Raw genomic sequence first — 27,845 nt, forward strand, 5'->3', positions numbered from 1 at the left:
AAGGAACCAGAGAATGGGAATAGTGACTGAAAACTCAGGAATCTTTTGTTTTCTACGCACACAAGATTGGTCAAAATATATAAACATGTTATAATAGAACTTACGTTGAAGCTGGAGTTGCCTGCACATGAAAGTTAAAAAGCTGCACCAACAAAACCAACCCCCCCCACCCCCCCAAAATATATATATATATATATATATATATTAGATGCACTGAGGCTAATATAAAATTCACATAATTGCCAAATAAAATTATTGCCAGTTCTAAGCATCCTCATTACCGATATTTGGAAGTCATGCAAGTCTAAAGAAATTTTCTATAGGGTGGAAATAGTATTCATAAAAAAAAAAAAAAAAAAACTATTGGGAATAACACTCCATGAAAGTGTCTAGTTGGTTTAGCCATTTTTTTGGGGTTATTTAGCTTATGTACAGGTTTTTAAAGCCTCACTTTTCCTAGGTTAGATTTGAACTTTTGCCTAGCTTATATTTTTAAACAAAATAAACATGTTAAAAAAAAAAAAGATTAAATCATTTCACAACAGCTTTAGTTTTTGGGACAAATAGTAATTTATCATGATATCAAGAGCAAGTGGTCCTAACTTCAAACCATGTCTCTCCTGTACCTCTTATTTGAAAAAAAATTAAAAATTAAAAATTAAATAAATATATATATATATATATATATCAAGTTAAATGCCTCACGAGTTGGGACTCACTTATTAAGGGAAAGTCTAGCTTCACACATAAGAGAGAGTATTAGAATAATGGTTAAATGATTCAATTTACCACTTTATAACAATTTAAACTTTTGGGACAAATGGTAATTTATCAAAACCAATCATTTTTCTTTTTAATAAGAAATAAGTTTTATTTTAAACAAATTCCTGCACATGATGCAAAAATATCCCAAGTCATTCATGAAAATCAATAGTCACACTTGTATAACCATAGGGTCAATGGCCCAAGCTAAATCTTAATTTTGTAACAGATCTTAAAAATACAAAGTCTACAGATGCCCTTTTTCTTTTTCTCTTTCTTTTTCTTTTTTCCTTTTTGTACGAAGTACTACAGATGGCTTAACATGCAACGTAATCATAAACCATTCCTATTCCAGCACAACCAAGAATGGAATCATTAGTGATAAAAATATGTCACCAATAGGTCTTTAATTGTCTCTACAAGTAAAGCCTGGAAGGATGAAACTGCCTCCTTACTACGAACTTTCAGCTGCACCCTCTTCATTTCATGTTCTTCTCTTTCCTTTCTTTTCAGCAATTCTCGCTCCCTTTCCTTCAATTTTTCCTGAAATCAGTATAAGAAGGGAAAAAACTTAAACATTTTCCATACAAATTAAAATTCAATAAATAAAGGTCATATAGGTCCATTTTTAATTATTTAAAGTGCTACAAACATCTCAAAAATGGGAGGAGAATTAATAGATAATTTATATATATATATAAATAATCCAAACCACTATGCTCCCTTGAAGTAATAATCAATCAGAGATACATATATTTGTGTATAAGTACACAAGTGCATATGTAATAAACAAATTAAAGGGCCTTCCCTCGTCAACAGGTCCACCCATCTTTCTTTCTTTCTTTTTACCTCCCAATTTCCCTTTTTTTTTCACACTTGACACACGTCTCCCAATTTCCATGTAATTACTAATTCCCATAAAGCCCAAATCATTCTAGGGGAGGAGAAAACCAAACCTGTATTGAGTTTTCTCAACAACCATATTCAGGTCACATTCTGTTATATTACTACCCTGGACATGGCAAGCAGCACAGGATAACCAAGTTCAACTAAAATCAAGAAAAATAAACAAAAACAAGACAATAACACAATTGTACAAGCACCACAGGAAAGTGCAAACCCTTTGTGGCATTGGCAATGACTATAAGAGTAAATTGAAAGTAACAAAATACCAGCAACACATTTTAGGACAGCTTTAAATTAAAGAATTTTTAATTCAAAAATAAATAAAGAAAAGGATGAACAAGAAGACTACTTGAAAGCATTTTTCATTGAGAAGCAAAAAAATCAAATCAACCTTAGTTAAAGAACCGCAAATGCATCGACCCTAGAATTAGGTAACTTCTAGTAATGCATGCTAAGAAAACTCAAATTAGGTAACTTCTAATATATATGTATATATATAAATAATCCAAACCCCTGTGCTCCCTTGAAGTAATAATCAATTAGAGATACATATATTTGTGCATATGTAATAAACAAATTTGAGGCCTTCCCTCATCAACAGGTCCATCCATCTTTCTATCTTTCTTTTTACCTCCCAATTTCCCCTTTTTCTACACTTGACATGTCTCCCAATTTCCATGTAATTCCCATAAAGCCCAAATCATTCTAGGGGAGGAGAAAACCAAACCTTTATTGAGTTTTCTCAACAACCATATTCAGGTCACACTCTATTATGTTACTACCCCCCCCCCCCCCCCCCCAACACCACTATGAGGCATTGTTGGATTAGCATGTGAATTCAATATTAAGATTGCCACCACACACAAAATGATCAAAAACTAAATAAGAAAGCAAGACAAAAGCATAAGAATTCAAATAGAAATAGCAACACTCACTCGGTGAGACTTGAACAAATAATCCGCACCAGAAGGCAAAATCAAAACCTAGGAAAAGCAGTAAAACACCCAAGTATTAGAAAGAAACTAAAACGAGCAAAAACATTATCCTTAAAATTCGAATGATTGTAGGAGAAAAAAAAAGGTAGGAAAGGAGAGCTTATTGCCAAATCAGACTCCACTGCAAAGCAACACAAAAATCTTGCTTCCTGCAGATGGACAATAAGTAACAATCCAAAATGGACATGCAAAGCAACACAGGATAACCAAGATCAACTAAAATCAAGAAAAAATAAACAAAAACAAGACAATAACACGATTGTACAAGCACCACAGGAAAGCGCAAACCCTTTGTGGCATTGGCAATGACTTCTCACAAGAGTAAACTGAAAATAACAAAATACCAGCAACACATTTTAGGACAGTTTTAAATTAAAGAATTTTTTATTCGGAAATAAATAAAGAAAAGAATGAACAACAAGACTAATTGAAAGCATTTTTCATTGAGAAGCAAAAAAATCAAATCAACCTTAGTTAAAGAACCACAAATGCATCGACCCTAGAATTAGGTAACTTCTAATAATGCATGCTAAGAAAACTCAAAATTCAAGCTCCAATACAAAAAAATATAGAAACAATTACAAAAAGAAAATATATACACAGCAGCAGCAAAAAGGTTATTGATAAATATCTATATTCAATGCAAAATTTTTAAGTCATAATAACTAGAAAATGACCTATACGCAGTTGTTGTGAAAACCCAAAAAATAACTTGATCTCAGCCAAATGTTACTCCAAACAAGGTCTGTGCATAAATTGAACATCAGCACCTTAAAAAAGAGGCATATATATATTACTCAATGCTCAAATTTGAATCAAGAAATCATACAAAGCTCCAAAAAGCAGAAAAGTTTAAATTCTTAAACTTGTGATAAGTGCAATAGATAGCACTAGAGAGAGGAAGCAGGACAAACATGCATACTAGTGCTGGCATTACTAAAACACACACATATGAATCCTAAAATAGAGACACTACAAAGCACCAATTATTGTTTACAAAGTGATTTTAATTTTTTTGAAACCATAATCCAATAGAAGATAACAAAATTGTTCCAGTAAACAACCAACAAAAATTATAAAATAAACCAAATTACAATTGCCTTCCAGAAGATATATCAAGATCAAAATTAAGAAACAGTCCTCACAAGTTTATAAAGATGTCATGCTTCGAAAAAAATGCCATCTATTCACTTACCAGCAAAAAAATGACTCGCAAATAACCAAGTAGATTCCAAGATTAAGAATTATGATGCACATCCAAAGAAATAAGTTAAAGCAATTTAATTCTCAGAAAGCCCAACTCAAGCCAAATGCCAATCATGACACAAAAAGGCAAAACACCTGTAATATTCTTCTCATGGAAACCATATTTAGATCACAATCCCTGTTAATCTAACTGCCCCACCAATAAGAGGATTACCGCATTCAAATTAGATATGAGCCAACAACAGGACAGAGCAAACTATGGGAGAATTAAGATCAAAGGTAAATAAAATTAAATACACAACGGCAAAAAGGTTATGATAAATATCTCTAATAAATATATAAATTTTAAGGCATAATAATAGGAGATTGTTGAGAAAACCAAAGAGAATTCTGATCTCAACCCAATGTTACTCTAAAAAATTATTTTTCAAACTCATAAATATCTTATCCAATATTTAAACCTTTAAAGTCTAGGAAAAAATGTCCTAGTTCGTTGCCCAGCATTAAATTTTTAAACATGGAAACTAGAGTAACGGAGTCATAAAACCCCAAAACATCCCCTAGCAAGGTCCAACAATCCAAGAAAAACTCATACAAGTAACAAGAAGTTTGAAACCCTTTATAATGAACACATACAGAAGCACATGTTCACTTTTCGCACCGTATAGAAGCGCAAACCCTTAGTGATGTTGGCAATCACTTTTCGCATGAGCAAATTGAGAAACGCAATCCCTGCTACACTGTTTAGGACAACTTTAAATTACAATAATTTTTTTTTTTTTTAATTTGGAAAAGAAAAACCTCTAAGAACGCAGCCTGGGAGAACACAAATCCCAACCTCCAATAATAAAATATAAATTAAAAAAAATGATTATGTAGAAATTAACAAAAACATGCCTTAAATAGCACAAATGCAGTCTAAACTCAGAATCAATTAAAACCATGTTGAGAGTGAAGAAATTAATTAAATTAAAATCACAGAAATGCATAAGAGGGGCAACATATTGAATTCTTTTTCCATTTAGCTTTATTTCTATAATATTTTAGTTAGTTTTCTAGTTTGCAAACTATTCAGCAAAATAGCATCTCAAGTGTCTAAAACTCAAGTTCCAAGATAGAAATCGAGTTTTTAAAACTCAAGTTCCAAGATAGAAATCAAGTTTTTAAAACTCGAGTTGTAAGTGGTGGGAGCGGATGTGGAAAAAAATCCACGTGGAACTCGAGTTTTTAAGACTCAAGTTCCACCATTTACTTTCCTGTGCTGCTTCTTCTTCCCCTGTTCTTCTTTCCTTCAGCCTGTGATTCTTCTTCGTCGAATCTGCGTTCTCCAGCCCGTGATTCTTCTTCATCGAATCTGCATTCTCCAGCCCGTGATTCTTCTTCGTCAGATCTACGTTCTCCAGAGAGGTTTTCAGATCTGGTACTTCTGCTTCTTCTTCCCTTGTTCTGCTTCTTCTTCCCATTTCTAGTTCCCCAGTTCTACTTCTTCTTCCCATTTCTGGTTCTTCATCTTCATCGCCATCTTCGTTCGTCTTCTTCTTTGGAACTCAAGTCTTTAAGACTCAAGTTCCATGTGGCAAAAACTTGTCCATCTCAGCAATCAGAACTCAAGTCTTTGAGGCTCGATTTTTCCCCCGAACTTGAGCCTATGAGGCTCGAGATGTTATTTTCCTCATTTCTTCCCAGTTCTTGCTAACTAACCATATAGTGTGGCAAACTCCTGCTATTCTACAAATTACCTCCAACATATTGATGAGCTTAAGTTCTAAAATGTTGTGAGAAACATGCTGGGCAGTGCAGGAGAAATGCAGCCTGAAGTACAAACAATGCAAGCACCAATTATACATTTACCAGCAAGCACCAAGTGAATGTTTAAACTCTTTAACACATAATAATCAGCCAGTAAGCAATAAGGGAAAGAAAAGTTTTACATATATGTGCTCCTAAAAAAAGAGAGCCAAATTAAACTAGAAAAGCCAACTTTGCCGCAACATACATATATCTCAAAAAAACTAACAAGCACCAAAAAATACATAAAATGAATTGAATGAACATGGGCCAATATCATGTTTATGGGAACAGTATATTAAAATATCTAAAAGCACATAGTGAGAAGCCAAATTTGCTGCAACAAACTCCTTAAAAAGTGGAAGCTGACAAAAAGGGACAGGAAATAGCAGACAAGCACCAAAATCTATAAAACAAAAAACTGAGCAAGGGTTAGAATCACAATAGATTGAACGTGGTGTCAAGCTTGAAAGACTCGTTAGCAAAAAGTGACATCAAGAAGAGAACCAAAGTAATCCAGAAACCAGAATCTATAAAAATATATCTTAACAAGGAATTGTATAGTATCATGTTAGAAAGAACAGTATATTGAAAGAAAAAGTGAGGTAAAAAAGAATTAGAGAGGAGTTAACTCAATAGTTCACCACAAATAAGAGAATATCAACACTAAATCAATCACAAAAAAAAACATGCTGACTAGTACTTAAAACTACACAAATACACACAAATTTTGAAACTAGAAAGAAAATAATTCCACAATTACCAGCAACAACAGCATATTCAAAAGTAAGAGAACAAGTGAATTCAACAAGCTAAGAATCTTAAGCATACAACAATTTAAATGCAGACCCCAAGCCACAGCCCCCCAGGCAGAGGATTATATTAACCTAATACAAACAAAAAAATTAAAAAAATCTATTGTTTGAGGAGTGATGTTTAGTTATTGAACAAGAGACTCAAAAGCAGAACTGAAAAAAATAAAATAACAAAAGGCAGAACTCCACCACCACCGTATGATCGTTATTTCTACACCCCTTACTCCTCCTCTTATGACTACCCCTGTAAGAATTTGAAAGAAAAAATCTCTAGGTTAGGCAGGGATCAAATTCAGACCCATACATTTGTTAAACATAGTAGTCTCCACAATGCAATTGCAACCACTAATCCCCCACTGGGATATTTATAAATTATAATCACCTTGTGATTGTGTGCACTTCCCACTGGACTACATAGGCAATCTGCTTATTATTATTTAATCAGTTTTTTTTGGTAAAAGTACACCTTCAAAAAGGTAAAGCTTTGAAAAGATGCACGTTCCTTTTTAATGATGAAAATAAACTATGCTGCTTTTTTTGTGGTGTGTTTGGGGGGGGGGGGGGGGGGGGGGTTAGAGAGAGAGAGAGAGAGATGACACTTCAGTTTTAAGGTGGTCAATGAGACCTCACATGGTGTTCAAACTATGACCTCCTAGCAGAATAACTTGGAATTGCCTGCAACAGGACAGACATTTCACAATAAAGAAAAGTAAAAAAGAACTCCTAAATTAATGCTTGGGTATTACAATCAGTTCTGATACACCAGTTATATGACTTCCATTGTTGCTTCCATGCTCCTCCATCACCAATGTGCTAGCCCAAGCTTGGGGCAGACAGTTTCAGTTTCAGCTTATTCCTTGCTCCAAGGAGAGGTGGAAGAGCCTTGACCAAGCCAAGCCATGTCCATGTGAGATTTTGAAACATAGAAGGTGTTTGAATAGAAATTATAATTCCTGCGTTTGCGTTTTTTTTTTTTTTAAATCCAGCGCCTCTTGCACTATTCATGGGACATGAACAATGCCATTAGGCAAATGCACAGTGATTTCATTAATGAGTAACCGGAAAATATTTTTTTTATTGTTTTCAGTTTTCAATTTTCAGTTTTCAGCAAAATAAACGGTATCCAAACGCACTCATAAAAGAAGTTATTAAAAAGAAGCCCATGCAAATGAAACACGAAATTAATGCAACGCTAGGCTGCATCAAGAAAAACCATGAAAGCATGTGATAATAGGCGTCTAACATTCTTAAGTAAGGTAATAAGGACTAACAAGAATGCATATGAAATGGAATACAGGTCTATCAATGGATTTATTCTGGTCAAGGAAAATGGGATCACCCATCCCATTCAAAAGGATCATGATGCACCCACTTTAGCATCATATTATTGTATTGGCATCTAAATCATATAAAGAGACTACTTTCATCTCAATGAATCTAGTTGACCAAAGAATAAAACTTTTGCGCTGCATGCACAAGTGCAGAAAGGATCAATCAGGAAAAGGAATCTCTCCATTTCAAGGGTTCATCCATTTCGTCCATTTCATGGTTCATATTTTATTTTACAAATCTAAAGGTGTATAGATAGACTACAACATCATTTAAAATTTTAAATGACGTGGCAGTCTATACATTGTTAGATGCAGAAAATGAAATCTGAACCCTGAAATGGAGAGGATCTTGTTCCGATTAATCAAATAGAAAAAATGATGATGACAAAAACAAGATAAAAAAGCACAATAACAAGCACCCAAACTATTCTTTTAGATGATGGTATTCTACAATATCATTAAATTTAAATTTCAACAAACAATCTGTACCTTGGTTTTGTTGTTGTGGTCATATTATTTTCCATCACTTGTTGTGACCATTACCCAATCAGTACCAAATATATTAACCCTGAAGACAAGAAAAACACCACACAACTTTACAAGGAAAATTTTTTATGTACTTTTGGACAGCAAAGATCACCTGCAGCAACTCTAGTAGTTAAGTAAAATAGATCCGGTAAAAAAAAAACTAAAGAGGCCTTAACAATAATATGGCACTAAATATATCACAGCACTTCCCAAAATTTACAGAAAGCCAGAGGACCAAATTTACAGAGATCAATCTATAATTCAAATCAGGTATTTAGGCTCTTAAATGTCAAAGAAGATTGTCAAAAATAATAATAAAAAATGGGTCGGACTTTTTGCAGAATTAACCAATAATAACAAAACAACATCCTCATGACCAATTTAGAGGACAGGAGTGGAGGCTATATTCAAAGCCACATAAGAAAGAGACTCCCACAACAAATCTAGCGGGGTTCTGTACATGTTCAGTGTTCTAAGATTCTTTGGATCACTCCCAAGAAAATATGCATCAGACAACAAGCAATAGTAAGCTTGGAAGCAAGCAAAATTGCTAGGAAATCCAACAAGAAATTTAAACCAGTCAAGACCTACTGTAAATGACTAGGCAATATTTTGACCCACCAGACAATTTTATTTTGGATAAGTAATGTAATTTTTACTGCCATAAAAAAATAGTCACCCAAGTATACAGGGAGTATACAACTGGGGACCATACGATTAATCACACAAATTACATGATTTTATCAAAACACTAACAGACCATAACGACTGACTATGCAAAACTGAGATCCTACTTATCAAAAAAAAAATTGCAAAACTGACATCCATTCCAACAAAATCTTAACTCAACTAAACACAACTCATGAAGCAAATCTATATAAGACTGCCCTTAAACAACAAAATTACAATATTTCCATATGACTATGAACCTAAAGAAAGTCAAACTATCTTATTTTATATTAAAAAAAAAAAAAATTTGGGACTGTTCATGAACATAAATTTCCATATATGTCAGGCCTTTTAATCTGACATGTTTTATACTACTTACTCTTTAGGATTGTTCAAATGATGACCTTTATTTCTACAAAAGAAAAAAAAATCCCAAGTGGATTGGTCTAGTCCTTCCTCACTTATTATCAACATAGACATGGCATACTGATTAACTGATTCAATTCAGTCATTTGATGAAGCCAACAAAGATTGTTTCAGAAATACAGAAGGCCCAAACACATTATTAATCGTTGGCAACCTGAACGTGGAACAACATGGACAAAATCTAGGCAAGGTATTTTTGGTCAAGCCTTTAAGTTAGAATCAAGCCAGGCAGTTAATCAAAATCAGCCATCAACAAGGCCAATGAGCTCTAATTCAAATGGCACTTGCTTCTCCCATACGAGTAGATTGAAGGCGAAGTTGTGGGTTTAAAACCCCATTGGGTGCATGTGAAACTTATCAACCTAAAAACATTGATCATTAAATAGAGAAGTTATCTGGCTTTAACAACATCAGTTTGGACTTTTATTATTACATTTAGCATGTCATACAATCATCCAACCAATTGGATGGTAAAACCATTACACCCGTGACCAAACGTTTTCAAGGATCAATGGCCTAGAGGTATAAAATATCACAAAGTAATCCTTTTGTAGTTCAATTTTGTTTTCAATGGGGAATTTAGTGAAGTGGGAAGTTGTGAGGAACAACCAAAAACTAAAGTGCCAGTCATGAAGACCTCTAGAGAAATTGTGGGGTTCACACAGCAATTAAGGCCACTAAACAAAAGTATTCAGGGCATACCACAGAACCACTCATAATGACCCCGCAAATCCTATTCCTACCTATAGCAATGTTTCTCTAATCTCTTGTTTCTCTTTTTTTACTGATATTTTTGTTGGGGAGGGGGAAATGGGGAGTGCAAAAGTTTTCCTAAATCATTCTGCTATGCCCATCTCTAATTCACTACTCTTGGTGATTACTGAGTAGAGACTAAATCGACAGCAATAAATAATCCATGATAGTGTCTTCTATAGCATATTAACAAGCATATGGATACTGAAACCAGCAAATTGAAATACAGAACTAGATGCTGACTGTTGCAAGCTTCCAGAAGGAGTGGGAGCATTTGGAAGCATGCACACTGTATGAGAATGAAGGTGCAGGAATTACAAAGCCAGGTGCATTAGCATATCTTACTTGGGCAGGTCCTTGCATTAAACCAGGTGTACCTGCACCCGGAGCAGAAGCAGAAGCAGCAGCAATTGGAGTTGAGGGGGGCGCTGCTAGATGACACTCCAATAGACAAACCAGATACAGGTGCTTGAGAAGTTGGTCGCTGCCTTTCCTGTGTTAACCAAGCTAAGAATCTTGAGCATACAACAATTTAAATGCAGAACTGAAAAAAAGAAAATAACAAAAGGCAGAACTCCACCACCACCGTATTATCGTTATTTCTGCACCCTCCTCTTACTGACTACCCCTGTAAGAATTTGAAAGAAAAAACCTCTAGGTTAGGCAGACCCATACATTTGCTAAACATAATAGTCTTCTCCACAATGCAATTGCAACCACTGGGATTTTTATTTATAATCACTTTGTGATCATGTGCACTACAGAGGCAATCTGCTTATTATTGTGTAAAAGTACACCTTCTTTGAAAAGATGCACATTCCTTTTTTTTCCTTATTTGGTGGTTCCCAAGCCTTCAAAATCAAAAATCTCTTTTTAACCATATATATACATATATGCATACAAAATTAATATAAAGCAAAAGCCTGATTAAGTTTTAAAGCAGAAAACCATTTAAACAAGTGTGTCTCTCTCAAGTTTATGAGGTGATTTCAAATCAGGGCACAAATCGGACTTTTATATGATCTTTGACAACCCCTCTCAATTTTTTTTTAATATTCTAGCAAAATCGACACAGGAAAATTAAAACCCTAAATAAAAATCTGTAAAACTTAAGGAAAGGACAGAAATTTTAATAAAAATACCAACTACAGCGGCCAAAGTTTCCCTAAGAATTCCTGACCCAAACCAAAAAAAAAAAAAAAATGTTTAATTTTATTGAAGCGGAAAGAAAAAAGATAAGGCAAGAGATACTGACCAGAGAAATAGACGAAAAGGTTCTCAAAACTCGCTTCACTGACTCAGTAGGCCATGGCGACGCTACTCGTTGCCTGTCTGCATGCCTAAATGGTGAATACATGATACCCTTATGCCAATACCCACTGTGCCACTTAAATAACGGTACGCTCTGTTTCCTTTGGTGGAAAATGGAATTGTGTGGAAATTTTTTAATTCCCTAAACTACCCCCTAAAATTTGAATTTTATACCAGAGTTTCATCATTTCAATTTTACCCCTGAGTGGATTTGCCTTCTTTTTTTCTTTTTTCTTTTTTTAAGAAAAATATCTTCTTTTAGTTCATACAATAAAATGTCATTTTCATTATCTCACGTCAATCAATTATTTAAAATTTTCTTAGGTTACAAAGATTGAGAAATGTTATGTCCACAATATTTTAACAACAAATTCTAAGTGTCAAGCTATTACTGATTGTTATTGTTGAAGTAAAAAAGTAATCTCAATGGTAGGTTCAATTTTGGTGAGTTTGGTTCAACTTTTTGAAAAAGTGGGGTTTTCAAAAAACGCAGTATGAAATTGGGTTTTTTGAAAAAGTGAGTGTTTGGTAAAAACTGTTAAAAAGTGTTTTTTGAAAAAGTTGAATATTTAACTAGCACTTATAAAAGTGGTGGTTTGAGTGGTAAATTATCAAAAAGAACAAAATGTGTATATATATAAAGGAGTTTATTTCATACTTAGGCTGCGTTTGTTTTGGCAGTAAAAGGAATCTGAAAATCATTTTACACCACGAGGCGTGTTTGGGAACAGTTGGAAAATTCAGTCAAACGAAAAATGATTTCCATTGACCGTAAAATATCAAGCCTTTCGGTGTAAGATCAATTCCTTTTCTATTTTACCTTCAAACTAATTACACCCATTTTCAGCCTACCTGAACCGAGAGAGAGAGAGAGAGAGAGAGAGAGAGAGAGAGAGAGAGAGAGAGAGAGAGAGAGAGAGAGAGCTTGAACCTGAGACCTGAACCCCACTGCCAATTGAAGCTTGCTACCACCTGAAGCCTGCCACCACCTGAAGCATGTTGTCGCCGCCCTCTAGATCGCACCACCACCAAGATCGCACCCCAGCACTGGCACCACCATCTAGATCGTCACCACCCAAAACCGATCTCATTCTCGACCCAAAGCTCATCAGCACCTTCATTCTCGATCCAAAGCTCATCAGCGTTCTCGTTCTCGTTTTCGACCCATAGCTCATCGGCACCACCGATCTCGTCATCTCAATCTTATCGCCCATGACCGATCTCATTGCCCATGACCCATGACCGATCTCTCTCTTTCTCACTCTACCTCTCTCTTTGCCTTAGTTTTCGATCACTCTCTCTTCCTCCCTCTCTCAATTTGACCAAATTTTGTAGTTTAATGAATTGTTTTAAGCAAATTTTTGTTTCTTTAAGTGTATATATTGAAATTTTCCATAATAAAATTTGTTTGGATGCTGAAAAAATGTGAAAAATTTGTAGAGAAATAGCATTTTTAGAATGTTACCAAACACCAAAAATCATTTTCCGGACTATTTTCCATTGCACAACCAAATACCCGGATTTTATTTTCCTTACGGAAATTCACTTTCCCCTGCATTCATTTTACACTCGGAATTCGATTTACATTGAACCAAATGTAGCCTTAGAATCAACTTCTTCTTCTTCTTAATAATAATAATAATTACTTCATGTTAATAATAAATGACTCTCTTAATAAAAGATTTTGTAAAAAACTATTTGACTCTAGCATTTCCCTTTTCAAAAAGTGTTATGTCTACAATATTTTCACAATAAATTTTTACAATATTGTGAACTGGCGTTACTCAAATATATTCTATTCTTTTAATATATTTATTGGCACCTTGCCCCACACCCACCCCAACCCATTTCCCTTTTCTTTTTCTCTTTTTCCTTTCGTTTTTCCTTAACCACAAGAGCCACACCTTTTGTAACGCTCTAGCTCAATTCAAGAGTAAAGAAAAAAAGGAGGGGGGGGGGGGGGGAGGGTTAGATATTTTAAGGAGCCACACGTGTGACCCCACCTACCCCACTCCCCTCAACCACACATCTCACAAGTATCCTCACTCTCTTGGTCGGCCACTCATTTGCTTCTTACCTTTTCTTCTTTATTTATTTTTTATTTTTTTATTTTTTTATTTCATACAACAAACACTCATCTTTGTCACTCTCTCATCCCCTTCTATAGTTCCCACTCCATAGCACCACCTCCACCATCATTTTCTGGCAAGGATCACCGGAAAACTCCATCGGAAAAAGGTAAGGCTCACTCATCTCTAAAGGAGTTTGTTTCAAATCAGAAAGATTCACCTAAGGTAATTTCTCTTAATTTCACCAAAAATATTCAATACCTCTCCCTCTTCGTAACCTCAAAACCAAATGGGAATTGAAGTCATATTGATGCATCAGAACTCCTCCTCGTTACTTAACCTCAACTGTGTCGAAAGATTCAGATCGGGTTGTTGAGAGTGAGATTGGCAATGGAGGTTTCAACATATTGTAGCTATTATTTTCTGTGTTTGTCTTTTCAGTTTTCAGTGTATTTTGTGGTTAGTGAGATTAGGGTAATTTGGGTCATTCCTTGCATTTCCAACAGTAATATTGATCAAAAGCGTTTTTGCGTTTGCAAAAGCTCCTTAAACCTGCTTTCATCCAAAGGCTCAATTCTTTGCATTTCAAAACGCAGCTTTTTTGAGAAAGCACATTTTGAAACCTTACCAAACGCCTGATTTATTTTTTTGGTTTCAAAAAGCGCTTTTTGCCATCTGAAAGTGCAAACAAACGGGCACTTTAAACCAATAACAACTAACCTTTATAATTTGTTGTGAAAATATTGTGGATGTAGCACATCTCTACAAAAATAATGTGACATAAAGAAAATGATGTGATGTCATTTTATTACACATGGCAAGTTTATGGGACACTTACTCATTGATAGCTTTAAAATAAATATATTTTCCGAAAAATGTTATCTCATTTTCAGGTGCTTGTTTGCATGTAAATAGAGGGGGAATTGCTAATGCAAAAGTAATATAAATCTAGAGGATAAAATCCAAATTATAAAATTTTTGGGTATAAAATCCAAAGACCTTCAAACTTTAGGTGTGTAGTTTGCACTTTAACCCTAATTTTTTTTTTCTTTTCATATGGTGGAAATGAGGGAGGATACAAAAGGGTGTGTGTGGAAGGGGGATTTAAACCCTAAGGGTCCGTTTGGTTAGAGGAGTGGAAAAGTGGGAGGATGAAAAATTGTGGGAGGATGGAAAAGTGAGAGGATAGAAAATATTTAGCTTTCCCTCTTGTGTGTTTGGTTGGAGGGGTGGAAAAGTGGAAGGGTGGAAAACTCTTTTGTTTGGTTGGAGAGAAAAAGGGAAGAATGGAAAATGTAATATATATAAATTGACTATTATACCCTTGTTACATAATATATAAGAAATAGATTTATTTGTACTTATTAAATGATATAAAATTTACCACATCATACATATAAATTTATATTATTATAATGTAAAAATTACAATAGTGTATGTGGGGCCCAACAATATATGGGCCAGGCCCATTTGTTCATGGGAAGCTTTAAGGCCCAAGCCGAAGAAGATGGTAGTCCAAGCTCATTAGTGTAAAGCACACATGGGCCCAGAGAGGCAGCCGAGGACGGTGCAGCCCTCAGCTTGGTCCAAAGCTCCACCAAGAAAAGGAGCAAAAGTGGCATAGGGACAATCTTAAAAGAAAATCTGAAATATTTGGGAAAGGCTGCCCTTACTGCCTTTCCCAGACCGAACTTTGCACCTAACAGAGCCGTGTTCTTTAGCTTTATCAGCTACTCCCAACGACTTAGGTCTGGGACAGATGGGACAAGTATCAGTCTTGGAAAGGTCGACCCTACACGTGGACGAAGGAAATTGAACGCATGCTAGTATAAAAGGAAAAATATGTAACTTAAAGAAGGGCCTCCAGTCCCACTGGGAGAGAGGGGGGTTCCAGAGGTGAATACACCTGAACCATGTATGAACAACTTAACAAAACCACCGCCGGGTAAACATGACTCAGCCTTTCGATCCCACTCTCTACAAATGATATTGTATGGGCCCATTCGTGTGCGAACCCAACTCTACTGCGGTCTGTCGCAAAACGTGTCCCTACAATTGGCGCCGTCTGTGGGGAGGCTTGCGCGTTAGCTCGAGCGGTAGTGAAGTTGAGCTTCTGTCGAACAAGGGTCTGTGAAGGTGCCTTTATGACCAGCGACATATTGTTGCTATTCCAAAATAAGTTCCCATTAGGGACTACGTCTCACAGAGTCAATGGTATGGGCAAGTCTAGGGGCTTCAAACATCAGACTAGCTTCTCCCACCTTGTTCGAAGAGCTAAACCTTCGGAAGGGAAATGAATAAAAAGAGAATACAAGTTTTGGACAGAACCAAGGCCTTGTATGGTCCTCGGACCCAAGCCTCTGGGGAAACCAACTACTTAAAAGAGAATACAAGTTTTGGACAGAACCAAGGCCTTGTATGGTCCTCGGACCCAAGCCTCTGGGGAAACCAACTACTTAAAAGAGAATACAAGTTTTGGACAGAACCAAGGCCTTGTATGGTCCTCGGACCCAAGTCTCTGGGGAAACCAACTAGTTAAAAGAGAATACAAGTTTTGGACAGAATCAAGGCCTTGTATGGTCCTCGGACCCAAGCCTCTGGGGAAACCAACTACTTAAAGGAAAAAACTGCGTTACATGGATTCTCCAGTTTGCCCTCAGATCCTCAACACTAAAGGGACCAGTATGGAATGGAGTAACGTGTTTCCCAAAAGCATAAACGAAGTCATGCAATGCTTGGTCACTTCCTCGGATGAATTATTTAGAATTCGTCGTTCTCAGACAGTACTCTCGCGCTTATTACAGAACGTTCAACCGTTATCTCGGTTAGTTTCCTAAGTTTAGCTTATTATTAGTTATTATTATTATGCCTGATAGTGTCGGTAGATTAGAATTAGTTGGATTGTGTTTTAAAAGTTCTTGCTTTAAATACCGCCGAGGAGGAACACACACATGGAGCACACCCACTCACAAAGTAGTGTTATCAAAGGAACAGCATTCAAAACAAGTAAAGAAATCTCCATTTTTTACTAAAACAAAGAAATAGTACAGCGAACAATGAAAAGCTAGAATCAGTTTGTGTCAAAGCTCACTACATAACCAAAAGAAAGGAAGGTACAAGAGAATAAAGTAAAGCCGAGGAAGTAGATCAGAGGAGAGGTTGGCTACAGCTCCAAGACCTTGTTCTTCCTCAATGCTTTTACTTGCCCACAACTCAAACAGCAAAAGAGACCCAACTTGAGCCTGACACCGCTGAAGAAAAGGTGCAGGGAGTTGGAAGTTGAGGGGCTTTCTCTAAATATTCGCCCGCCACAAGGCAGAGGCGCTGATGGCGGAGAATTTTTCTTCTGACACACCAAAGTTCTGGCGTGAACAGAACCTGCTTCGGATTTTGACTAAAAGAAGGAGAGACATCCTTTCCCCTCGATTGAAATGAAGTACTCTCTTGAACTTATGCTTCCTGTGCCCATATCTCACCATTTTTAGTCTCATAAGGGCGCGGCGCTTCCATGGCGAACCGAGTTCCTTCTCCCCAACCCTCGCCCCGAACATGTTGTGCTAAGGGAGGACAGCACTGAGTATAGGAGCTGTGATTTGGGAGAAAACTAAAGAATTGGTACGAGGGTGAAGTAACTTTCTCTCCTATTTATTTAAAGAGATAAGGTGCTGGTATTTAATGCATGCAGCGGCCCAAGGAACGCTACAGACAAGATGGCCTAGGCTCAATCTCCAACGCCACCTGTAACCAGGGGATTAAAGGAGTCTCTGGAAGGTGCACCTCGAGCATTGGGACGCCAGAAAGTACCACGTAACCATAAACTACATAAATACCCTTAAAGTTATGGGCCAAGTGAATTCGCGGCCTAGGCCTGTTCTGCATGGGGGCCCAGGGGCAATGGCCCACACCGAGGAATAACCGTTGCCGAGGACAACTTGCTGCTCGGCACCTCGTGAAATACCTGAGGAAAGGGAGAAACTGAACTCAAAAAGTCTTGGACAGAACCTAGGCCTTGTATTGCCCTCGGACCCAAGCCTATGGGGAAACCAAATACTGAGAAAACCTAAGTTTTGGACAGAACCTAGGGCTTGCGTCGTTCTCGGACTCAAGCCTATGGGGAAACCAAGTAATGAGAAAAAATCTAAGTTTAAGACAGAACCCAGGCGTTACGAAGTCCTCGGACTCAAGCCTTTTGGGAAATCAACTGCTCGGATGGAGATGTTTCTCGGCTCAAATACTGGAAAAGGTTAAAGGCCAGTATGCTAAGGAGATGACGAAACAGCCTGATGATCGTTAGCCTTAGGAAACTGATCATTGGGAAAGTGACATGTCCTCGGATAACTACTTCTTACACCTTATCGAGCACTTAGCCCCCATCTCGGCTAATTTTAAGGTAAGCCTCGTTTCTCACTGGTCGGATTGTTGTGTCGAATAATAATCTTATTAAAGTTATGGTGGCGTCTTTTTATTAACAGATATTTCAGCCTTAGTTGTCATTAATTCAAATGCTATATTATTGTGCCGAGCAGCGTGTGTAAACTTATAAAACATAAAAACATAACATACGAAATAAGGTAACAACAACTTTTATTATTGTGAAAAGTTATTACAACGTACAAAGAAGGGCTTAAACAAGCCTATACAAAAAATGAACTGCCAAAGCAACACTAGCATCCGCAATACAGATAAGTAAATAGTCAGCTGCCTTTTAAACTCGCCTTCAAAGCTTCTCCAATCTCTGCCTCAATACTGCTCGTATCAGGGGAAGAACCTTTTTAGAAAAAGATAAAGGAGAAGGAAGAAGAATTGGAACACATGGAAGCACTTCAGCAAGCTCTTGTCACCGAGGAGCGCAAAGGAAGAAGAAGATGGAGGACATGAGCAGAAGATGGAGGAGATGAATGAGGAAGATGGAGGACATGAGCAAGAGAAGGAGGAGAAGAAGAGGGAAGAAATGAAAAGAAGGGGAGAGGAGCAAAAGAGAGAGAAGGAAAAGCCCCAGGATGGAGCTGGTGGTGGAAAGAAGAAGAAAGAAAAGTAAAGGGTGGCACCAGTGAACAAAGAGAGGAAGAAGCAGGGGCATTTAGTCCCTGCCCCAGTCCTGACTCCTAGCACACCGGTACCACATTAGATATGCTCATGAGAGAGCGGGTGGTGATGATGCTGTGTGTCCTCGGCTCAGTCACGTCGAAGGTGCGACGAGACGAGTTCCTGCTTCGGATTTTGGCTGAAAGATAGGCAAGACAAATCTTGAGTCTCCGCCATCCTTGCCCCGATCGAGCCATCTCAAGCTTAGCCAGAACAAGGTATTTTTGGGAGGGAGAAGGTTTCTTCATCACCTATGACTGTGGCGAACGTATTACGAGTCAAGGTATAATCAGAGGGTAAATGTAAATTCTGGGAGGAATCTAAGGACTTCAGTTTTCTGGGGGATTAAGGGATTCACATATGGAAGAAACAACTCATGTCCACCCTCTTTATATAAGGGACGGAAAGGATGGCATTAAATGTGTTCAGATCTTCAAGGAAATCTGCCAGCGAGAATGCGCCTGTTCCGCTCCCCCACGTCATCAGCAGCCATTGAACTTGAGAGGTCTAGTGAAGGGAAAACATTAAAGACCTACTTCGGGTAGCCAAACGGACAGAACGTATCAAGGCTAAATCAAGAAGGATATCTCGTAGGTCGGAGCGTTTCCTGGGTATTTGGAGAATTGCCAACGCCAGGGAAGGGTCGAATTAAATGAGCAGTAATGAAGGTTCGGAGTTACCAAAACCCCCCTTTCCAACCAAGAGGTCGGACAGCAGGGTTTTGAGGGGCTATTGTGGGGCCCAACAATATATGGGCCAGGCCCATTTGTTCATGGGAAGCTTTAAGGCCCAAGCCGAAGAAGATGGTAGTCCAAGCTCATTAGTGTAAAGCACACATGGGCCCAGAGAGGCAGCCGAGGACGGTGCAGCCCTCAGCTTGGTCCAAAGCTCCACCAAGAAAAGGGGCAAAAGTGGCATAGGGACAATCTTAAAAGAAAATCTGAAATATTTGGGAAAGGCTGCCCTTACTGCCTTTCCCATACCGAACTTTGCACCTAACAGAGCCGTGTTCTTTAGCTTTATCAGCTACTCCCAACGACTTAGGTCTGGGACAGATGGGACAAGTATCAGTCTTGGAAAGGTCGACCCTACACGTGGACGAAGGAAATTGAACGCATGCTAGTATAAAAGGAAAAATATGTAACCTAAAGAAGGGCCTCCAGTCCCACTGGGAGAGAGGGGGGTTCTAGAGGTGAATACACCTGAACCATGTATGAACAGTTTAACAAAACCATCGCCGGGTAAACATGACTCAGCCTTTCGATCCCACTCTCTACAAATGATATTGTATGGGCCCATTCGTGTGCGAACCCAACTCTACTGCGGTCTGTCGCAAAACGTGTCCCTACAGTGTACATATAAATTTAATTGGGCAAAAGATTTTGCAACTAGGAAAAACGTGGTCAACAAATTTACACTACATTCAGCCCACAAAAATGTTGTTGTGCTTATTAAATAAGGCAAAAAAAGAAAAAAAAAGAAAAAAAAAAAAAAAAAGAACCTGGACATTGCTGTGCTGTGAAAATGTAAAGTGATGAATAAAGTAAGGGGTAGGTGAGAGGGTATTTGTGTAAAATGTATTTCACAGCACTTTTCCCTCCCATTTTCCTCCCAATTTAGGGAGGATAAAAAAAGAGGGTCGGGGAGGGAAAACTTTCTCCCTCATTTTCTGTCTCTCCTATTTTCTTTTCTCAACCAAACAGTGGAAAACAACATAATTTAATAAAATGTAGAGAGAGAGAGAGAGAGAGAGAGTAGATAATTTAATAAAATGTAGAATAAATTAGATAGTATTTTTTAAGAATAAGTAAAATAGATAATTTGATATAGAATGCTTTGAAAAGTGGTTTTATAAAATAGAAAAAATTGTTTTTTATTCTTAAATTGATAAGAGTTTTTGCATGAGTTAATGGTAATGCTCTTACTATCCCAAATTGCCTCCACAATATGAGTTTGAATACTATTTTTCAAATTTTGTACATTTTTAACTTGATTTGTTTAAAGATAATTGCAAACATTATAATGCACAAATTTCCCAATTTGGACCCTGTTATCTACAATAAAAAGTACAAAATTCAATCCTTTTTTTCTTTACCTTTTTTATAATTATAAAATTAAAATCCAAGCATATCAGAAAAAAAATCCTAATCATATTCTATGATCAGACAAAAGTAGCCTATCAAAAGATAAATGAAATTATCGTGATTACACTAGTAGAAAGGAACCCTTATTCTCAATAAATTCCACAAGAAATATTAAATGAAACCAAAATTACAAAATAAACAATCAATTTTCAGCATAATAGTCAAAAATAATAATATTTTCCAATATTCAAGAGATTAGGATTTTATTTGAGGAGGACAACAATCAACAACAAATTATCAGAAAGCAAAGAGGGCGACACTTGAGAGGAGACAAAGACCGCAACAACAAGAAGAAATTAAGTCTGAGTTTGCAAAATAAAGAGTAGCATTATTTTTTTTATTAATTATTATTTTACACAGCTGTAACAAAGCTTGTAAAATCTTGTTTTGAAAACTTAATTTCAATTATAATTGTGAAATAATAAAACGTGATTTCACAATTTAATTAAAATTGTATTTTTAAAGTATATTTTTAACTAATGTGGCTCAGTGTGCACTTTTTATTTTATTTATTTTTTAATATTATGAGAATACCTAAAGCATTTTTAACTAATAGGCTAAGTGTGTCTTTTTTTTTTTTTTTTTTTTTTTTTTTTTTTTTTTTTATGGAGAAGGAGTGAGAGACCAGGGTTTGATTTTATTTATCTATATATATATATAAAACCGAAACCTTTGCTAGCACCACAATTTTCCACGTCAGCACAATATTTAGCACCACAATTTTCCACGTCAGCACAAAATTTAAAAAATAAATAAAAATTATAACTCCTCAAAACCCTAGCAACCTTACCCCTCTCTCAAGTTAAGAAATATAAAGCCACGGTTTCTGCAAACTCTCTATCTCTCTCCAGACGTAGGAAGCCCTAAAGCATTCAAGATCTACAATGCACAGTATAGATTTTAGCTTATAAAGTTCAGCTTTTGTAAGGTTAGTGTTGTTTATATATTAATTAATACATAGTACTTTGTTCACCATTGAATACTCATATAATCAATTTCCAATTCAGTGTTCAAGAATTAAACCAAAATTCTAATTGTGCTATCATAAAATATTATTATTAGTATGAATTTTATGGAGTTGCGATGTTCAAGAATTAAACCAAAATTATTTTAAATTATCTATAATATTTTGTCCTCTGAAAATTTTATCACTTTGATTTTATTATATTGTGTTTCTTAAGCTATAGAGAGATTTTCTTTCGTTTCTGCAAACTCCCTCTCTCTCTCTCCAGATGTAGGAAGCCCAAAACGCACGGTATAGCATTCAAGATCTACAACTCACGGTATAGATTTTAGCTTATAAAGTTCAATTTTTGTAAGGTTAGTTTGTTTATATATTTAGTCCTTACGTTTAGGTTTAGGTTTAGGTTTAGGTTTTAAGAGATTTATATATTACTACTATGTGACTAAATTTCCCGTGACATCAGTTTTATGTTTTTAACCAAATACATCAGGAAAGCAAGAGAAGGCGCATAAATATTTAGTCCTTACGTTTAGGTTTAGGTTTAGGTTTAGGTTTTAAGAGATTTATATATTACTACTATGTGGTTGAATTTCCCGTGATATTAGTTTTATATATATTTTTTTATTTTTTTTTTAATTTGTTTTATGTAAGGTTAGTTTGTTTACATCAGTTCTTTATCTCAAAGATAAGGCTTTTATTTCTACCGCAAGAACTATTTAGGTATGTATCCCTTGCAAGCACACATGAACTTAAATTGTCTTTTAATATATGCATGCTTTATTATTTTCTAATAGTTTTCCCGTGCATCGCACGGGTTAGCGACTAGTTTATTTTAATGAGAATGAAGTCATAATTACCTCCACGGGAATTAATTCCAAGATTTCAATGTGACCGTTGGCAGAGGCGGCTATACGTGGAAGGCAGGGTATTCAAATGAATATCCTAACTTGGAAAAAAAAAATTATATATAATATTTTTATAATTATTTTGTTTTGACCGCTCAAAATTTTTTTTACCACCCTAACAAATTTGAATACCCTAAATTTTATTTAAACCCAACCAAATTAAACTTAATTGGTCCCTTAAACAAAGACAAAAGGCCTAACAACAACAAATTAATTTTCTTGCTCTAAAATCTAGAAAGAAAAGAAAAACATATGGAAGCCCAACAATAATCTTAGAAAATCAAACAAATAAAAGCCCATTTGAACTTACTCCAACATTCCTTCTTATGAAGCCAAAAATGATTGTCAATTGATAACCTTGTCGGAGCTTATGACGAGGTCACATTTCCTGCAAAGATGAGAAAGAAAGACACCAGAGTGGCGTTAGCCAACAGTTCTCCAATGATAAAATCAGAAGAATTCTCAATATCTGTCAGAGAATTAGAATATAATTCTGTATGTTTGAAATTGTGTACCTTTCTTCCGGTGCTTGGTGACTTATTTATAGCCTTAGTATAGCTGTTGGAATCACCATTATGAGTGTAACCATCGGTGCCCTCTTAATGGCTCTCTTGGCTGTTTTGAGTAACGTCTACCTGAACTTAAATGAAGATTTAACTAGCTCATGATTGGTCTTTCTAACCGTTGGAGCCCGTCGGTTACAAAACCATTAATGATTACGCCATTAATGCTAAATGGTCGTCTTCTCATATGACAACCCATGGATGGGATGCTCGTCATTTGTTATGACAATCCTATAGATGTAATACTCATTCGTTGCTTGGACGATCCCATAATTTTAGTATTTGTCACCTTTGCCCGAATTAAAATATATTGGCAGTTTGGCATAACATAAATAACCAAATTTAAAAGGAAAAAAAAAAAAAAAAAACCCAAAACTAAGAGAGAAGTAAAGAATATACCTTGTGGGTTTCAGTTAGTTGAACTAGTAAAGTTTTTTATAGTTGAACAAGAGATTTGGGGTTCAATCCTTGTCTATACCAAAAATCGATTGATGTCTTGGTTTGATGATAAAGAGCTATCATCAAGAGCAGATACCATAAATTGAAACCCTCTAAAAAAAAAAAAAAAAAAAAAAAAAGTAAAGAATGTTGCGGCTTGCCTCCTTTTCCACTTTTCCTTAGAACCTTCACTCTACTTGATCTCAGCTATAGGTACTATTGTATTGCTTACCCCTTCCCCCCCCCCCCCCCCCTCCTCTCTCTCTCTCTCTCTCTCTCTGTGTGTTTTGATTTCTCACTTTTGCTTGTGGATTGTGATTGGACATTATGGATTATTGGACTAAAATCTGATTGTGATATTTTTGTTGGAATGTGAGTATATGATTAAGTGACTTTTTTTTTTTTTTTTTTTTTGTTGAGAAGATATGACTAATGCCATGTTTGGATTTTTATTTTTCATCACTCATCACTCATCACTCCTCACTTAACTTATCATCACTCAATATTTTTTCAATGTTTGTGGGACCCATGCCTGACACACTCACAACCCCTAATAACTCTCTCTCTCTCTATGTGTCATCTCTTTCTTTTTGGTCTTTTTTGCATTGGGTTGTATGGAGACCTCCCTCCACCCTTTTTGGCTGATGAAGACAAGCCCAGCAACACCACCGTCTGGTCCAACAACGCTAAAATGGCTCCGCCGACTCTCCGCAAGTCCTCTTCGGTCTTCGCTCTACCGCAGACCATTCTCAAATCTCAAACCAAGGCCAAAACCCAGTGAAAGAAGAAGAGGGCGATGGAGGCGGAGGTAAGGAGGGAGCTCGAACCCAGTGAAAAAAAAAAAAAAAAAAAACCCAAAAACTTTCAGTGAGACCTGCCTCTACAATCTCATCTCCTTTGCAAAATTTCAGTACTTACCCACTATTCTATACACATTTTCACACTAAGAAACTTTTTATCTATTTTTCTCTACCTCTTCTCTCTCTCTCTCTCTGTCTCTCTGTTTTTCTTGCTTGGGTTATGGATTGTGAGATATGAGAATGTGAATCTGATTTGACTTGGCACAAAAAGATTGCAAATTTCTTAACTTTCTAAGATCTGGAAGCCTTCTTGGTCTTTGATTTAGATCTGTGTTTGCCAAAAAAATCATTTTTTTTTTATAAAGGTTATGATCTTAAACTCCGAAACCCACTAGTGTGAAAGGAAAAAGAAAAAAAGAAGAAGAAGAAGAAGATCACCAAACCCAGAGAGAGAGAGAAAAAAAAGGGTCAAAAGTTGCGGTTGACCGCTGACCGTGGGACTCAGTATGTTGTTTTAATTACAGAAATGCCATTAAAAACAGAGTTATGGAAATTGAAAACACATTTTAGGTGTTTTCAGTTTCCATAACTCTGTTTTCAATGGCATTTTGATAATTAAACACACATGGAAGGATTCACTAGACAGGATCAGTCGCAACTTTTGACATTTTTTTATTTTTCCACTATTCTTTAGTTGTTCTTTCTTCTTTTCTTTTTTTTTTCCTTCCTTTTCCCCCTTGTCATTTCGTTCTTCCTTTTTTTTTTTTTTTTTTTTTTTTTTTTTTGTTCTTCATCACATAATATTTTTGGTCTTTGCTCAGTTCTTTCTTTTTTTTTTCTTCTTCTTTCACTGGTCTCCGTTAGCTAGGTGTTTTATTTTTTATTTTTTTTTTCCACTAGGTTCGGTGAGTTTGGGTACAGGGGGTTGAAGGGAAAAAAAGAAAAAAAAGAACTAAAAGTTGCACCAAGCTACAGGTATGGGGCCCACAAATAGTTGAAAAATTTGAGTGATGGTGCCAAACACACTTTGTGTAGAGTGATGAGATATTTTAAGTGATTAGTGATTAAAAAAAAAAAATCCAAACAAGACCTAAGTGACTTTGTGGACTATTGTAAGTGTGCGTTTGGTATGGCTTAAAAAGCAAGTTTTTTTTACTATTTAGTTTATTTTTACAACTATTTATGGGTCTTATTGCATTTTTTGGTACTATTTATGAGTCCCACTATACTATTTTAATTATCTTTTAGCTTTATTTTTTTCAGTAGAAAATTTTCAATTTCAGTTAAATAAGCTGTTCCCAAACTGACTCTGAGTATATTATAATTCATGTTAGTGTCATAGTACCAGCGCATAGTCTTATAATTTTAAGTATTTGTTTAGTGTTACGAAATATGAATAATTAATTTGTCGAGTCATCCCACATCGGTAAGGTGTGATATTGAGAAGGGGTTTATCACTTGCTCTGCGACATTAATTGTTGCATGCAGTTTTGGTGTTGGCGTGTGAGTGTATTCCCCTATATATGTGTGTATGTGTTTCTCAAATAAAAAAATAAAAAATAAAAAATTTGCTGAGAATTGGGTGGTTGTGTTCACATGGGTCAGACCAGTGGAACTGTGGTCTTTTAAAAAAAGTTTAAAGACTAAAGAGTAAAGACAAATTTTTTGGGTTGTGAAAGACAATTTTTTTTAATTGAATTGTTTACTTGAATTCTTAATAAACAAATGTTATGAACACAACAAAAATTCTTTAATACAATTAAAAGACTACTAAATTGAGTTGATTTGTTAAATAAAAGAATTGTATTATTTTTAATTGAATTGTTGAGTTAAATTCTTAATAGAAATTTTCTTAACATAATTACAATGAAAAAAATTCTTTTTTGATTGAATTGTATTTTTTTTTCTTTTGCTACTGTTATGGAAAAATACCTTATAAGTAAAGGTATACCAAAAAATACCTTATAATTTTTTTTTCTTTTATTATTGTAGGGTTAAGGACCCAGATCATATATTGGGTCTTGGCCGAGAGCATGAGTAGTCCGAGGAGGAACAAATGGTAATGAATGGTTCAGGTTCAGGATTTAATGAGCAAAATACAAATGCGAAGGTGGTTCGAGGAGGAATAACTTCTCAAATACGATTAGTATAGTTCAAATATGTATTCCAACAATCAGGGTGACCTTCCAAGAAGCTCCATTGATAAGGACGTGCATCATGAACATACAAAAAGGAGGGAAACTCAAAAATATCTAAGGGAAAGTTGTTACCATTGCATTGAATGCACTGCATCTACTTTTCTGACCGTATTTATGTGGAGAAGACCCCTGAACAGTGCTGCCTTGGCTATCACAACTCACAGAAAGACAAAGAGGGTGTCTGATGGGACAGGTACTCGAGTTAGGGCTTAGATGACCAACAAGTGTAGGATCAAGATGGTTCCAAGGGAACTATATAATGTAAGGGACCTTCCTTGAGGAGGGGATCGAAAAAATAGAGAAAGAATACTATAGCGATCAAAATTGTACTTGTATTCAACCGCTATTGATCTATATGGAAAGCTTCCCTCCTCGGACATGGAATTCATTCAGCTTTATGTTCCTTGTTTTTTCTTGATCGTCCTCTAAACTCATACTAGCCGTTGTCAAATTCATTAGGGCCTAGTTCTTTGACCCACTCTCTACAAATTTATTTTACTGGGCTCACTGGGCCAATATCCCATACCTCTTGGGCTTGGGTTGCAAAACGTACCCTTACAATTGGCGCCATTTGTGGGGAGGAACTTGTGTAATAGTGTGTGCGACGTTTAACTATGGTAAGATCAGGTCCCCATCAACAAGAATCTATGGGTTCCCAACAACAAGATGATTTCCTTAACCTCAAACTCAAGCGGGATTAAGAAGGTAGTGTACACACCACACATACTAGAAAAAGTTACTCTCGAGTTGGGAGTCACGTCTCTCAAGAGCAGAACAATAGAGCCATGCAAAGGGAAATTGACCATTTAAAGAAGGAATTACGTCATGCACGACGAAGACGAACTCCCTCCCTGTCTGACTCCTCTTCTAATGATGAGAAGGATGATAGTTATCGACATAGATCAAGGACTCCTCTTAGTTAGTCTTTCTTATATGAAGAGGAATACCATCGTGAACGCAAATACAAGAGCCTAACTCACAGAAGACTGGAAAACAACGCTATGAGCAAAGCATTGAACCAAATTTCCAAGTCGCCCTTCACGCACAGGATTGAGGAGCAACTCTTCCTCGGCGTTTCCATCAGGCAACGTTCACCATCTACAATGGATGAACGGACCCGGTGGAGCATTTGAGTCATTTTAGTCAGAGAATGGCTATCCATTCTAAGAACAAAGCCTTGATGTGCAAG

At 36.2% G+C, this 27,845-nt stretch overlaps 1 long non-coding RNA gene across 1 annotated transcript; it reads right to left on the reverse strand.

Moving 5' to 3' along the window:
- Positions 1-1,020: 1,020 nt before the first annotated feature.
- Positions 1,021-11,529, reverse strand: LOC126725943 (uncharacterized). Its single transcript, XR_007655638.1, has 4 exons — positions 11,435-11,529; positions 10,525-10,672; positions 8,293-8,371; positions 1,021-1,305 (listed from the first exon to the last, which is right to left on the reverse strand). It is a non-coding gene; the product is annotated as an uncharacterized LOC126725943 (long non-coding RNA).
- Positions 11,530-27,845: the final 16,316 nt, after the last annotated feature.

The sequence above is a fragment of the Quercus robur genome, chromosome 5 (genome assembly GCF_932294415.1).
Source record: "Quercus robur chromosome 5, dhQueRobu3.1, whole genome shotgun sequence".
NCBI lineage: Eukaryota > Viridiplantae > Streptophyta > Magnoliopsida > Fagales > Fagaceae > Quercus > Quercus robur.